The sequence below is a fragment of the Cebus imitator genome, unplaced genomic scaffold (genome assembly GCF_001604975.1).
Source record: "Cebus imitator isolate Cc_AM_T3 unplaced genomic scaffold, Cebus_imitator-1.0 Scaffold169, whole genome shotgun sequence".
Taxonomy (NCBI): domain Eukaryota; kingdom Metazoa; phylum Chordata; class Mammalia; order Primates; family Cebidae; genus Cebus; species Cebus imitator.
Genome location: NW_016107484.1, coordinates 3,806,072 through 3,822,072, shown reverse-complemented (window position 1 = coordinate 3,822,072; position 16,001 = coordinate 3,806,072). Strand labels below are relative to the sequence as shown.

Genomic DNA, 16,001 nt, shown 5'->3' with positions numbered 1-16,001 from the left:
TGACAGCCTTGTGGCTGCTGCAGTGACAGGACCCCACTGTGGGTATGAAGGGTCCCTAGAGGGGCTGTCACTCAGGCGGTGCCAGCATGTGACCCTGTGCAGTGAGCACCTAGTTTCTTTCTTTGGGAGTGTGGGGGTGGTGGGATTTATGCCAGGTAAGGAGTCTTGCCAACTCAGTCATTTGGAGGGCTTATTTCAAGGTGTTTTCTTTCTCAGATTTCATCAGGTTAAGAATGTCACACAGATGTGTGCACCACGAAATTTTCCCAGTCCTCTCCCATGCTAAAGAGGAAAACTACATTGTCCTCAATTGTCCTGGAGCTAGGAGCATCTGGCTTAAAGTTGAATGGGCATCTTCTGTGGATATCCCAAAGGCCACTGGTTTGGGGCCCAGTAGTGTGAAGGCAGGAAGACACGCCCAGCCCAAGACGGCCTCCTCTGGGACCGCCCAGGCTAGAGCGGCAGCCAAGTACCTTGGCATGGAAGAAGAGAGCCTGTGTTCAGGGGACCGGGTGGGTGGGACACTCACATAAGCAGGGACTGCCCGCTGGTGTTTTTTTTGGCTACATGAGTCCGTGTGCAACTTGAATGGGAGGACTTGTGCTTTGATTTTTTTTTTTTAATACGCTTTTTGGTTAATTACAGAAGTCCCTACAGTTGGCCCTCTGTGTCTGCAAGTTCACATCCGTGGATTCAATCAATTGCAGATTGAAACTATTCAGAATAAAATCCCCCCCAAATAACAATATAACTATTAAAAAAAAGACATAAAACCAATACTGTATAACAACTATTGACATAGCATTTACATCGCATTAGGTATTATAAGTAATCGAAAGATGATTTAAAGAACACGGGAGGATGTGTGTAGGTTGTATGCAAATACCACACCATTTTATGTCAGGGGCCTGAACGCCTGCAGACTTTGGTGTCTGTGAGGGTCCTGGAACCAATTCTTCTGACACGGAGGGATGACTTTATATAAAACATAGGAATACTTGCTTGTAAAAAAAAAGTTCAAATGGAGGAAAAGAGAGAAAGTTTCCCCCATTTTATTCCCCTACTCAGCTACTCCCACCATCATTGGTGTGGATCTTTCTAGATCCTTTTCTGTGTATGTATACATATGTATGCATGTATACCAGAGCCTGTATATAGACATATCAATATGTATATTTTATATAACTTGAACTAAGTGTAAGTGAACTTGAACATGTACAATTATCTTGCAGTCTGCTTTTCAATTCGGTGATACTGTCTGAAAAATTTTCCATGTCCTAGCAATAAATCTACCCTGCTTTTTTCTTCATCACTGCTGGCCTTCCTTCGGATGGTTATAGACTTGTTTACCTGTTTCTCCACTGACTGATCATTTTCTCTGTCACAAATGGCAGCGATATCCTGACACATCCTGCTTCATGTGGTGCGTGAACATTTCTATAGGGTGGATTTCTAGAAGTAGGGCCTTGGCAGCAGGTGTGTTCAGTTTGAGTTTTGATGATTACGGCCAAATTGCCCTTCTGCACGATCTGTTGATGCTTCCACCCACAAGGTGTGGGACTGTGCCGCTTCCCCCAACTCTGCCATCACTGGTGATTACCCATTTATCATGACCATTTTTTGGTAGCCAAGTTCCTGTGTGTCTGTGGTCCTCCCAAGAAGGCCCTGCTGGTGGGCATGGGGAGAGGCCCCACACTGCAGCTGGGCTGCAGAAAAGGAATGGTCATCTTCCAAGGCCGCCACCTTCAATGAGCTGGGGTGAAGATGTGGATAATGTCATACTACTTGGCATCTTTTCCCCTTGGCCTGCTTGTTTAGACTGAATTTCTTTTCTTTTTTTTTCTGAGACGGTGTCTTGCTCTGTTGCCAGGCTGGAGGGCAATGGTGCAATTTTGGCTCACTGCAACCTCCACCTCCTGGGTTCAAGCGATTCTCCTGCCTCAGCCTCCCAAGTAGCTGGGATTACAGGCATGTGCCACCACACCCAGCTAATTTTTGTATTTTCAGTAGAGACGAGGTTTCACCATGTTGGCCAAGATGATCTCGATCTTCTGACCTTGTGATTCACCCACTTTGGCCTCCCAAAGTGTTGTGATTACAGGCGTGAGCCACCGCGCCTGGCCGTAGGCTATTTCTTAAGAATGGCTCCTTGTCTACATTTCACGTCTATGACGTGTTCACAGAACTTGGATGTTTGCCTCCAGGGACCTGAACCATGCCTTCGTTATTCACCAGATCATTTGAGGTCAGGAGTTTGAGACCAGGCTGGCCAACATGGCTAAACCCTGTCTCTACTAAAAAATACAAAAATTAGCTGGGTGTGGTGCTTGTAATCCCAGCTACTCAGGAGGCTGAGGCAGGAGAATTGCTTGAATCCAGGAGGTAGAGGTTGCAGTGAACTGAGATTGTGCCACTGCACTCCAGCCTGGGTAACAGAATGAGACTCCCTCAAAAAAAAAAAAAAAAAAAAAAAAAAAAAAAAAAAAAAAAAAAAAAAAGAAAGAAAGAAACAAGGAACTTAGTTATATGTTTTAGCATGGTAGGTCATAAAAACACATTACTAATTGAAAAAAGCTCTGGTACTATTTGTATTTTTTTAAAAAACGCAGCAAACAATATTTTCTTTCAATTTTTATTTATTTTTATTTTTGTAGAGACAGGGTCTCATTATGTTACCCAAGCTGGTCTTGAACTCCAGGCTTTAAGTGATCCTCCTGCCTTGGTGTTTCAAAGCACTGGGATTATAGGTGTGAGCCACCGTGCCCTGCCATTATTTTCAATGGCTTAATGTTAGAATATGTTAAAGTTTGGGAAAAGGTGTGCAAGGGTATACATCAGACTAACAAAAGTGGATGCTCTAAAGAGAGAAGGCAGAACCCTGGGGGTGTGGCCAAAGGAAACCTAATACTTTATCTGTAATGCTGCTAATTTTTTTTTTTTTTTTAACAAAGAGAATACATCCACAAGATATGTGTTTAATTAAAATTACATCATTCCTTATGGCTAAGTAGTAGTGCAAAAAAAATAAAAAAATAAAAATTACAAGGCCAAGCATGGTGGCTCACACTTGTAATCCTAACGCTTAGTGGGGTCTGAGGTGGGAGGGTCACTTGAGCCCATGAGTTCAAGACCAACATAGTGAGATCCCATCTCTACAAAAATGATTATTAAAGAAACAACTAGGCTGGGCACGGTGGCATGTACCTATAGTCCCAGCTACCTGAGAGGCTGAGGTGGGAGATCTTCTGAGCCCAGGAGCTTGAGGCTGCAGTGAGCTGTGATTATGCCACTGTACTCCAACCTGGGCAACAGAGTGAGATCCCGTGTCAAAAAAAAAAAAAATTACAAATGAACAGATACATAGCTTTCCCCAAAGAATGGCCGGATGCATGAGCCACACAGACCTAGGCCGTACACTGCCAAGGGGCCCTGTGGTGGAGGGCTCTGGGGAGTGTGGCTCACTTCTTCTCCCTTCCTCCAGTGCGGAGGATTGGACAGAGGTGTTTGGACAGACACTCTAAGGGCCGTGACTGTGAACCTCACGGCATCCACTCACGGGCGGCTTACTGTGCGCCAGGCAGGGTTCAGAGCACCTTTGTGAAAATCATCTGGTGTAGTCCCTGCAGAGGGCCATGACATACGACTTACTGTCGTCAGTGCCCTTTAAGGAAATAAGCTGAAGAGAGTAATTTGCCCCAAGTGACCTCGCTGGCCTGTATGTGTGTGCCTGTGTGTGTGTGTGTGAAGGTGTCCCAGAGGCAGACGCCATGAGAACAGGGACTCTTGTACCCTCTCCCTGGATCTGAGCCTGGCGTGCTGCTGTGCTCAGGTATGCGGGTGAGTGACGAAGGCCCAGTTCAAGTCCCCAGGAGCACACATCCAAGTTCCCGCATGCCTCTGGTCCTCCAAGGAAGGCCCAGCTGGAGGACGTGGGGAGAGACTCCTCATTATAGCTGGGCTGCAGGGAAGGACTCATTTTCCAAGGCCACCATCTTCAGTGATACACTTCATGGCCTTCTTCCATGGCCAGCAGAGAACCTGAGTCCCCTGTGCTGCTGTGCTGTCTTGAAGTTGGTTTTCTAGTTGGACTCAACCTGGGTTGCCTTATCCAGCTGCTGGGCTTCCCCGACCTATGTTCCCGGTCTCAATAAACAGTAGCTCCATTTGTTTCCTCAGAGGTAGAGGCAAAAACTCAGCTCATTTTTGCTGCATGCTTTTTCCTGATACCCTGGTATCTGCTGAGGGAAGGGCTTTCCCATCACTGTCACCGCAGCGTCCCCGAGGGCCGTAGCAGAGCCTGAGCTCCTTGCCTCAGCTCCTTGCTGACCCTTCAGTGCCAGCTGGGTCGAAGAATGAATGAGACGTGCGTGACCCCCAGCCCTGGCCTCAGGCTTTTGTTTTTGTTTTTGTTTTTTTTGAGACAGAGTCTCGCTCTGTCGCCCAGGCTGAAGTGCAGTGGCATGATCCCAGTGCCAATCTCCGTCTCCTGGGTTCAAGCAGTTCTCTGCCTCAGCCTCCCGAGTAGCTGGGATTACAGGCACCGGCCACCACGTCCGGCTAATTTTTTTTGGATTTTTAGTGGAGATGGTATTTCACTATCTTGGCCAGGCTGGTCTTGAACTCCCGACCTTGTGATCACCCGCCTTGGCCTCCCAACCTGAGGCTTTCTATCTCACCCCTGCCTACCTCAGCCAGAGCCACACAGTGAGCCTTGGAGAGCCCAGGCACCAGGGCCAGCCTGGGACGTCACTGACTGTCCCTGAGTTTGTGTCCTTTGGAATCTTTGCCAATCAGTTAAAAGGTGGGGGTTGACGGCCGGATGCTGTTCTAAGTGTTTACGTGCATTATTTCTTTTAGTACCTAAAATAGGTACTCTCGTGTCTTGTTTTATTGAGGGAAATGAATGCACAGAGGCGGAAAGTAACTTGCCCCACATCATACAGCTCCAAGTGGTTGAATCAGGATTTCAAGTGGGGGGCTCGACTCCACAGCCGGTCCCGGCAGCCTCTGTGGACTGCATCTTCCCTGTTCTCTGCGTGTCTGAGCAGGTTGACTGCAGGCTTGAGGTGGGCCGGGTGGGGGGACCCTTCTTATAGTCCCTTCCTGGGCTGCCCCTTTTCTCTGCATCGCCAGGGAGCAGCAGGGTCCCTTTGAGGCCTCTGTCCTGATAATCACCCTGCCAGCCATTGCTGGTGCACAGTGCATGCTGGCATCTCCCTTTGGTAGGGGAGTCTGAGATCAGGGACATGCTCTTCAAACACGGGCACCAAGTGAGGCTCCCAGAGAGGCCACCTCTTCCTATCCCAGGGCTCCCGGTGACCCCAGGGGCGGGGGACTCCCACCCGCCCTGCCGGGGCGGCCCCGCTCTGCACCTTTCTCAGCTCTCCGTGGAACCTGGGAAGGAGGCACAGGGTCTCCAGCTACAGGGCATTTCCTGTAGGACCCCCGTGTCTGGACCCATGGGACAAAGCCCTAGAGCGCATCGCCGGTCACGGCTGGGGAGAGGGCTCCTCAGAGGACAGCTCGGATCACAGGTGTGTGCCAATTCTGCTTTGTTTTTCTTCCTCTTCCCTGCCATTGAACTTCCTATTCTTTCTGGCATGTGAGAGACAACTTCAACGTACTCCCTGGTGACGGCTGAAAAACACGGGGTATTTTTAGTTTGCCTGAGTCTAGTTTTTTTGCTCCTGGTAGATTTGCGTCTCCCTGTCTTCATGACTGTGTGTGTTTGCACACACGTGTGTTGCTGTGTGTACACATGTGCTGAGGGTGAAAACATAGTGACACACACACCTGTGTAGGCATGCACACACCTGCCTTGATGTGTGATCACATGATGATGCATGTGCAGACACCTGTGTTGCTATGTGCCAACATGTGTTGACGCAGGCACACATGGCGTGTCTATACACGCACAAGGACACACATGAACACACGTATTTATGCATGTGTCAGTGTGACTGCACATACATGTCGATGTGTCCCACTGTTATCTGGCCTTTCTGGGGCTGGGCCTTGCACCGGGGTTTCCAGGAAGCATTCCCCATCCCTTCCTGGAATGGTCAGTACCTGCTGTGCCTCCGCTGGAGATGCACCCTGATTAACTAGAACGTGGCAAAGCTCCGCAACCTGGAATCGCTTTACCCTGGCTTTTGGTTTCTAGCAAATGCGATGGACGTGAGTCCCCGTGGAGGCTTGCTCCATCGAGGTGTTTTTCCTGGATGAGTCTTGGTCCCAGTGGCGATTTGCTGCAGGCTTGTAGGCACTGTCGTTTGTGGGTCCCCCGTGGAGGTTCCTTAGTGTTCGGAGAGTGATTCCATGTCTGTGGTCAGCAAAACAGAGGTCCCTGGGGCCATAAGCCACTACCCCTGGGGCTGAGACCAGAGAGTTTTGTGGTTTAAATCCTGGGCCTGGAGGATTCTGCGGAACAGGGTTCGAACTAGGCCCTCTGCTCTTGAGGCGCTGGCAGCGCCAGTACCACAGGCACATTAATTGTGCGGAAAATTCAACGCTAGGGCCCAGTCAAAAATGAAAAACACAAAACAAAAAGAGAATCCCTTTTATTTACCTCATCCCTCTTCCCCTGTTTGGACGTGATCTTGGCCTCTGCTGGCCCAGGAGTGGCCAGGCTGGAGCTGTAACGCAGAGACAAAAACAACACAGCAACCTGTGTCCTTGGCTTTGAAGCCTTAAAGGGCCCGGGGCTGGCTGCCCGCAGGTGTTGGGGCGATTTTCCTCCCAGAGCTCTTGGGTGAGATGCAGAGTCGCTCTGCCTGCTCAGAACCCCCGGGCCCTCGGTTCCAGGCAGGCTGGCGGCCCGAGGCATGGCCGGAGTAAGTGTTTCCTTTCCCCCAACTCCACTGTTTCTTCCTGTTCGCTGACAGCCTGTGCCGGGACGGGGAAGGAGCAGGAGGGGCCTGGCCTTGTTTGCTTCCTGGCATTTTGGGTGAAGTTCCTTCCACCTTCTCTGGAAGCTTCTAGGAGGACCCTTGAGATGATCTCTGGGTTTCCCTCCCACCTTCCTGGCTGCTCTGGTCCTGCCCGCCGATGCCCCCTGGTCTCCCTGGCCTCCCACTGGCGGAGCCCGGGGCCGCCTTTCTGTGCGACCTCATCCCTCATCCCTGGGTGAGCTCCTCCAGCCTCGCACCTGAGTGGCATCTCTGTCCTGAGCACTCCCAAATTGGTATCCCTGGGCCCAGACCTTTCCTCCGAACCTCACCCTTGAGCATGTATGGCAGAGTCCATATCTTGACTCAGGGTCAAAGGCAGCTTCCGCTCGCCCCAGCTGGCTCCTTACCAACCCCGGCCACGCCTGCGGTTCCCACCAGCTCCCAACTCCGTCAGCAGTCCCCCGTCTTCCAGTTGCCCGGGCCAGTGCGTTGCACTCAGCCTTGACTCCGATTCTCTCCACTTCCATAAGGAGCCCATCAGAAAGTTTTATGGCTTCATCATCTAAATATACCCAGATTCCAACCACTTCTCACCACACCCGAGGCGCCATCGCCTCTGGTCCAAGCTGCCCTCACCTCTCCCCCGGATTCCTGCCTCCGCCTCCTCGCTGGCCTTCCTGTGCTCACCCTTGTTCCCCAGTGGGGTCTCTCAATAAGCAGCCACAGGAGCCCATCGGAACAGCTCTTAGCTTACCTCCTCTGCTCAAAGCCCTCAGGTGGCCAGACCCATCCCCTAGCAGTCACAGCCAGGTCCTAACCCGGCCCGGGGCCTGTGCCATCCACCCCTGCCACTTTTCTGGTGATGTCCCCATTCCCTGTTCCCTCGCACAGTGGCCTCCTGGCCACTCCTCGGCCGCACGGGCCCAATCGCCTTAGCTGTCCTGTGACACAGCCCTCTCATCTCCTGTAGGTCTCTGTTCAGCACTCACTCGCTCATGGAGACCCCCCATCTCATTTGTTCATCGTGCAGGTGTCTCCCACCACCCGTCTGCCTGTGCTCCCGGCTCTGCTTACCACTGTGCTTCTCGGTAGCCCTGTCAGCCACTGAGATACCTTGGAGCCTCCCTGTGTTTACTGTCTGTTTCTCCCCAGGAGGATGTTGGACTGTGAGGTCAGGGACGTTTGTGTTGTTTGTTGCCGTGCCCCAAGCCCCTGGAACGATGCCTAGTACATAATCGCAGGTTCTCAAACATTTATTGAAAGGGTGTTTGAAAGACAAGGGTTGCTTCACAGGGTGGTTCGTGACCAGCGGCAGGTTGTGGTCCTGTGCAGGGGGATGGGCCTGCTCCTCTCCACCTGCCACGGCCGTCAGCCCAGACCAAGCTGCCACCGGCTTTTCCCAGCGGGTGCTGGAGTGTCCTCCTGGGGCTGTTTGCTCTACCGATTCATGCCACACTCTTGTCACTTCTCTGCATCAAAGCCAAATTGCTCTTTAAAACATGCACATTGGGCCGGGTGCATTGGCTCATGCCTGTAATCCCAGCACTTTGGGGGACTGAGGCCGCTGGATCACCTGAGGTCTGGAGTTCAAGACCAGCCTGGCCAACACGGTGAAACCCTGTCTCTACTGAAAATACAAAAATGAGCCAGGTGTGGTGGCGCATGCCAGTAATCCCAGCTACTCAAGAGGCAAGGCTGGAGAATTGTTTGAACCTGGGAGGCGGAGGCTGCAGTGTGCCGAGATCGAACCATTGCCCTCCAGCCTGGGTGACAGAGCGAGACTCCATCTCCAAAAACAAAAACAAAAACAAAAAAACCACACAAACAAACAAAACCATGCAAATTGGATCATTTCATGAAGCTGAATAAAATCTTCCTGCATTTGTTGATAAAGCTGCTGTCAGCCTCATTTGCATGGGCCCTACCCATCTCAGCTCAGCGTTCTCACCCCACGGCGGCCTCACTGGCCTTCCCTTTCCTCAAACATGTCATGCGCTGGCCTGCCTCACGGCCTTTGCACGTGCTCTTCCTTCTGCCTGGACTGTCTTTTTGTCCCCCTGGCTCTTATGCTTGGTTCCTCTTTTATGTTTAAATGTAACCGTTTGAAGCTTAAATGTAACCTTTTGAAGAAGACACCCCCTGACTGCCCACTCCACCCAATGGACAGGTGCCCCCCGTGTCCACTCACTGTCTGTCTGTGCTGTTTTTTTTTTTTTGAGATGGAGTTTTGCTCTGTCACCCAGGCTGGAGGGCAATGGCTCGATCTCGGCTCACTGCAGCCTCCGCCTCCTGGGTTCAAGCAATTCTCCAGCCTTGCCTCTTGAGTAGCTGGGATTACTGGCATGCGCCACCATGCCCAGCTAATTTTGTATGTTTAGTAGAGATGGGGGTGTCTCACCATTTAGCCAGGCTGGTCTTGAACTCCTGACCTCAGGTGATCCACCTGTCTCAGCTTCCCAAAGTGCTGGGATTACAGGTGTGAGCCACTGTGCCTGGCTTGTGCCATCTGTGTCATAACCAGTCTGTGCTATTCCCTTCTGAGCCCTTAACAGCCTCTGAAATTATCTCGTCCCCTTGCGTGAGTTCCATGAGGACAGACTTTGTCTGTCTCGTTCACGGCTGCATCCCATAGTTGGAGATCCTTGTCCAGGGCTGAGAACCGCCAAGGGTGGGACCTTGGACTAAGGCAGAGAGAGGCCCCAGTGGGAGTCCTCCACAGCATGGACTTTGGAACCAGCCTCCCAGAATTCAGCACTGGCTCTTGCACTTCCTATCTATGTGGCTGTGGATGAGTTGTATATCCCTGCCGGGCTTGTTTCCCTGGGCCTCCCTCCTCGGGCTGTAGTGAGGGGTAAGGGAGGTCATTCACCCTGGGGTGCACCCAGAAGCCTGGCTCCCGGGGATGCATCTACAGATTCTAGGCCTGAGTCTTAACACACTCCATCTGGATTTCAGTGACTTCTGCCTGGTTCCGGTGCTGGGGTGTCTCCCTGTCTGAGCTTTGGTGGCTTCTGATTGACCCCTTTCCTGCCCCAGCATGAAGGCAGAGTGGCCAGAAGGAAGGGATATGGGTGTATAAAGATGTCATCAAGGCTGTCTGTGGATGGTGGTGGGGCCACAGGAAGCATGGAGGCTGGTTCTGGGGCCACCTCCTGCCTCCAAGAGGGAGCAGGGATCCTCCTGTTGGCATCTTGGTCCCATCAGGTGTCTTGGATGGGACTGGGTTTGGTAGCATTTCTCTCCCTGAGGATTTAAGCCAAGGTTCATTATTTAGAATCAAACCATTTATGGGCTGGGCGCGGTGTCATGTGTCATGCCTGTAATCCCAGCACTTTAGGAAGCTGAGGTGGGTGGATCACTTGAGGTCAGGAGTTTGAGACCAGCCTGGCCAACATGGTGAAACACTGTCTCTATTAAAAACACAGAAATAAGTCGGGCATGGTGTCACACACCTGTAGTCCCAGGTACTTGGGAGGCTGAGGCAGAGGATTGCTTGAACTTGGGAGGTGGAGGTTGCAGTGAGCTGAGATTGCGCCACTGCATTTCAGCCTGGATGACAGCGAGACTCCATCTCAAAAAAAAAAAAAAAAAAAAAAAGAATGGAATTCTGTTTCACTTTGTTCCCACCAGCAGGACAGTGCGAGGCTGAGTCAGGAGACCGAGGTGATTTTGCTCCATGCAGAAATGTGAGAGGTGTGGCCCATATGCGTGTCATTTATGCAAAATCATCCACATGCATTCAATTAAAAAAAAAAAAAGGAAAATAGCAGTGATACTCATAAATAGACTTGGTTAGTGTCAGGCAGGGAGTGAGTTTCTTGTGACCCTGCTGTTCCTCCTGGGTCCCGTGACAGAGCATCTGGACAGGCTGAATGTGATTCTAGAATTAGATTCCTATGTTTTTGTTTGTATGCCTCAGTCTCACTTGCCAGTGGCTTCTGACAATTAGAAAATAAATGGTATCTGCACCACATCAGGGAGAAACTGGCTGCTTTGGAATTTCCAGAGGGATAGTGAAGGAGAATTAACAAATTTTCTCAGTGGCAGGGACAAGTTATGGAGTGAATGCTCATTGGCTGTGATTGGCTGGGCTGGAATCACATGCGCATCCTTGGACCAATTGCTGTGGCTCCAGTAATAGAATTCTGTGATTTGGTCAGCCTTGGGTCACTTGCCCATTCGGAGCCAGGGAGGGAAGGTGTTTTTACCCACAGAGACTCTGGTAGGAGTGGGGTGGTTCCCAAAGGTAAAAAGGAGGGGCTGTTAGCAGGGAGATGAGGGGGCCATAGGCAGCAAAAATGGGGCTGGGCTCCTTTGCCCCAAGTAGCTTCCTTCTTCAGCCCCGCATTGCTTTTCACTGCCTCTGGCTGTTACAGTATTAGAGATTGTTTTGTTTGACTGATTATTTTGTTTACCAAGGCCTCTTGAGGAGGTGGTAACTTACCAGCTGTTCATTTATTTATTTATTTTTTGAGACGGAGTTTTGCTCTTGTTGCCCAGGCTGGAGTTTGGTGGCACGAACTCAGCTCACCGCAAACTCTGCCTCCCGGGATCAAGGGCTTCTTCTGTCTCAGCCTCCTGAGTAGCTGGAATTACAGGCACGCACCGCCACGCCTGTCTAAATTTTGTATTTTTAGTGGAGGCGGGGTTTCACCAGGTTAGCCAGGCTGGTCTGGAACTCCCAACCTCGAATGATCCACCCACCTCAGCCTCCCAAAGTGCTGGGATTACAGGCATATGCCACCGTGCCCGGCCTTTATTATTTTTTTATTTATTGTTTTTGAGACAGGGTCTCATGCTGTCACCCAGGCTGGAGTGCAGTGGCACGATTATGGCTCCCTGTAGCTTCAACCACTCGGGCTCAATTGATCCTCCTACCTTGGCCTCCTGAATAGCTGTGACTACAGGTGCGCACCACTGTGCCCAGCTAATTTTTAATTTTTTTGTAGATATGGGGGTCTTGCTATGTTGCTCAGGCTGGTCTTGAACTCCTGGCCTCAAGCAGTCCTCCCACCTTGACCTTCCAAAGTGCCGAGATTACACTCGTGAGCCACTGTGCCTGGCCTGATCACTTTAATGGGGAAAGTTTCATACACTGTCAGATTGTTAGATCTGGACCGACTTGGGTTCTGCTCAGTTCCATCTTTTATTTTTCCTTTGGGGAACCAAATTCTGTAGGTAGCAGGGCTTTACTCAAGGCCACGGAGATAGTTAGCAGCAAATGCTCGTGGGACCAGCTGTCCCAGGCTGGCTGGCTGGAGGTCAGGAGGGCCCGGGCAGCAGGGGTGGAAGGGGCCTGGGTAGGTGGAGAGGAAGTCGTTAACGAGTGTCCTTCAGGCAGAAAGTTTCCAGGGACCCATTGGTGCCCCTGCCTGTCTACATCCTGGCAGCAGGGCTGGGAAGAGGTGTGTTGTTTAAATAGTGGGAGAGAGGTCAGGGCTGGTGCCAAACTTCAGGCTTTGTCCACCCAAGGTGGGAGGCTGCAGGGGTGTGGTGTGGGCAGAGAGAGGAGGAGGTGGGGGCAGGAGGGGTGAGCTGCCCAGATGCAGCCGTGGAGGAGCTGGTCTGGAATCCTAGCCGCCGGGTATACCCAGCAGTGTGTCCCTGTGCAAGTCCCAGCAGCAGGCCCAGGCTCCTCCACAGCCTCTGGCAGGGCTTCAGCTTCCAGCAGCTCAGGGGGACCCATGCACATGGACTTTGGAGGCAGGCAGCCCAGGTTCAAATCCTGGCCTTGCCACTTCCCAGTTGGGTGCCTTCAGGCAAGCGACTTACCCTCTCTGTGCCTTTTTTACTTTTCTGTAAAATGAAGTTAATAAAAGTATCACCTACGGAGGGCTTTTAAGGTGACAGTTGGTACATGTCAGACACTTCAGATAGCAGCTTGGCAAGTGTCACATAAGTGCTTGCTGTTTCCAACATCTTAACCTGATGGACACGGAAACAGAGAAGGATCTGTCTGTCAGCAGTTTGCTGGATGGGACCATGCAATGCACGCTTTGCTGTGCCGTGGGCTTCTCACACTGTCATCGCTTGTCCACGTCTTCCTCAGCCAGCCGGGATTTTCTGGTGACGATCATGCTCCGATTCTCTAGATGCTTGGAAATGTTCCCCAGTGCGAACGTGCCACGGCTCATTCTGCCGTTCTCACGAGGGAGCCTTCCCGCCTGTAAAATAAGGCGGACCAGTGTGGCCTTCCACCACCCCACCACCCCAAGGTTCTATTTTCAAAAACTTTATTTTGTAAAAATGGCAAGGAAAGGACAAGTGGCTGCATGTGTGTTCTCTCTCTCGTTGCTGAGTCTTTTGGGTGCATCCTAAGGACAAGGACGTCCTGCTCCAAGACTGCAGACCATGGCCCCACTCAGGAAGGACACGAGGATACGCGCCTTTCATCTGGCACTCGGTCTGCATTCTGATTCCCTTACGGCCCCAATAACATGTTTTGTCTTAGTTTTTCATTTACATATTTTGAACTCAGGGTTGCATCCTGCGTCTGGTTGCCTCATGTGTTTTTCCTCTTTAATCCAGACCTGCTCTCCAGCCCTTTTCATTTTGCTGGGTCTTTCAGGACACTGGCATCTGTAAAGGGGCCAGGCGGGTGCTTTTGGCAGGACGGCCCGTGGTTCGGATTTGTCTGATTGCTTTCTCATGAGTGCACGCGTTCTTTCCACAGACTCCCACACAAAAGCCTCATTGTGTGAACTGGACCGGAGCAGAGTGTTTCTGACGAGCTGGGGTGGGTGCCTGGACCCTCCCCCAGCTCCCAGCCTGGCAGTTCCAGTGTGAGTTTGAAGCCCCGGGTTGAAAAAGTGTGCGATTCTTCCTGGCCCCTTCTCCACCTGCTTTCTAAACTTCCTGACTCTCTTTCCTTGTCCTTAAGCAGTGATGTGCCCATCCTTCAGCGGCCCTCGGCCAGCCCGTACCCACCCCAGTGCCGTCACATGGGAAGCATGGGAGATCTGGTGCCTGCCTTGTCCCCTGGGCCAGAAAGGTTATGGAAACCCTGGGGTCTCAGGGCTGGTCGGGTGGAAACGGGAGGCTGGATGGAGTGGCAGGTGGGGGCTTCTTCTGTTTTGCCTTTCCCCACCTGGGCAGCCACCAGCCCAGATGCCCAGGCCTTGGAGCCCTGCGGAAATTCTTGTGCCAGATCATTTTGGCTCTGTCTGGCCTCCTGGCAGGCAGGTGGAGGTCCTTCTGGCCTTACTTGGCTGCGAGCCCATTTCAGCCAGGATCCCTTGGCAGCTTTGGGATCAGCCAAGTCTCCCCGTCCTTGGGATTTCCTTCTCCTGTCTGTTCCCAGGCTCCTGGACTCCACCTGTTGCAACCCCTGGCTTTGCACTTTCCACCCAGAGTCTTTGATTTCTGTTTATTATGAAATATTGCTCACTTTGAGGAAAGTCTAAGACACACGCAATCAAATATGTAACTAAGGTGAACATGCGTGCAATCACCCCGTGTGAAAAAGAGTGAAAGCTCATGTGCCGCGAAGCCCCTGCAAAGGAAGCCCCTGCAAAGGACGCCGCTGTGGTCCCAGCTTGCTTCACTTTCTGTAGTACCATCCCTCATACCCATCCCTTAACACCGGGATTACTTTGGCCCGGTTTTGGACTTTACATGAATGCAGGCATACTGTGTGTACTTTTGTTTGGATCAGTCTTGCTGGTGTTACTTCACATTATCTTTCTGAGATCCATCCACGTTATTGCAATCAGCTGCTCTCCATTTTCATGGCCATGTAATAGCACAGCTCATGATGCTGGGTGGAAGAAGCCGGGTATCACAGTGTCACAGTGTCACGGTTCCTCCACCTTAACCCTGATGCCGGTGACTGTGTCCACTTCTGGGTTACAAACACTCTCGTGTCCCTGCCTGCAAGGGACATGTACCCGGATCCCTCCAGGGCCTGACCGTTGGAGTAGGGGGCTGCTCCTGGTGTGCGTGTCTTCACCTGCACAGGGAAGTGCCAAGCTGCTGTCCAAAGTGGTTGTGACAGTTTCCAATCCCATCATTTGTTTTTCATTTAATAATTTACTGAGGAGAAATTTACATAACATCATTAATCCTTGTAAAGTGAACAATTTGGCGATACTTAGCACGTTTGCAATGTTGTGCAACCGGCATCTCTACCCAGTTTCAAAACGTTTCCATCACTCCCAAGCTGAGCTGCCCACTCTCCTCCCCCTGCAGCTCCCCAGACCCTGCTGGCAAGCACTCATCTTCTCCCTGTCTTTACAGATGTAACCTGTTCTGGACATTTGTTTTTTTTTTTTTTTTTGAGACAGAGTCCTGCTCTGTCACCCAAGCTACAGTGCAGTGACATGATCTCAGCTCACTGCAACCTCTGCCTCTTGGGTTCAAGCGATTCTCCTGCCTCAGTCTCCCAAGGAGCTTGATTATGGGCATGCACCACCACGCCCGGCTAATTTTTTTGTATATTTAGTAGAGATGGGGTTTCACCATGTTGGCCAGATGGATCTCAAACTCCGGACCTCAGGTGATCCACCCACCTTGGCCTCCCAAAGTGCTGGAATTCAGGCGTGAGCCACCTCGCCTGGCCCTGGACATTTCTTATAAATGGAATCATGTGATGTGTGGCCTTAAGTGCCCAGCTTCTTCTGCTTAGCATCATGTTTCTGGGGTTCACCGTAGTGTGGCATGTGGAGTGCTGCGTTCCTTTTTGTGGCCGGGCAGTGCTCCACGGCCCAGATGGACCTCATGTTGTTTTCTGCTCCTCTGTGGATGGGCATCGGAGCCCGCAGGGGTGGGTCCAGATCCCGGCCTGCCTCCTGCTGCTGTGTGACTGTGGTAAGGCTCCTGGGTCTCTGGTGTCTGGTGGGTGTCTGAGTCTGCTTGGACTGCAGTCACAAAAGACCACGTATTCCCGTTCAGTTCTGGTGGCCAGAAGTCCAAGATCTGGCTGTCAGCAAGGCTGGCTTCTCCGGAGGCCCCTCTCCCGGCCTGGTGGGCGCCACCTTCTCCCTGTGGCTCTGTGTGTTCTAATCTCCTCTTCTAAGGGCGTCAGTCAGATGGGATTAGGGCTCACTCCACTGGCCTCGTTTTATCTTAATCGCCGATTTAAAGGCCCTGCCTCTGGATACAGTCACATTCTGA

General features: G+C 51.6%; 1 protein-coding gene across 2 annotated transcripts in view; it reads left to right on the top strand.

The window, feature by feature from the left end:
- SCARB1 (scavenger receptor class B member 1) overlaps window positions 1–16,001 on the top strand; it is an 85,332-nt gene that overhangs the window by 1,686 nt on the left and 67,645 nt on the right. The gene's annotated exons all lie outside the window — the stretch shown is intronic.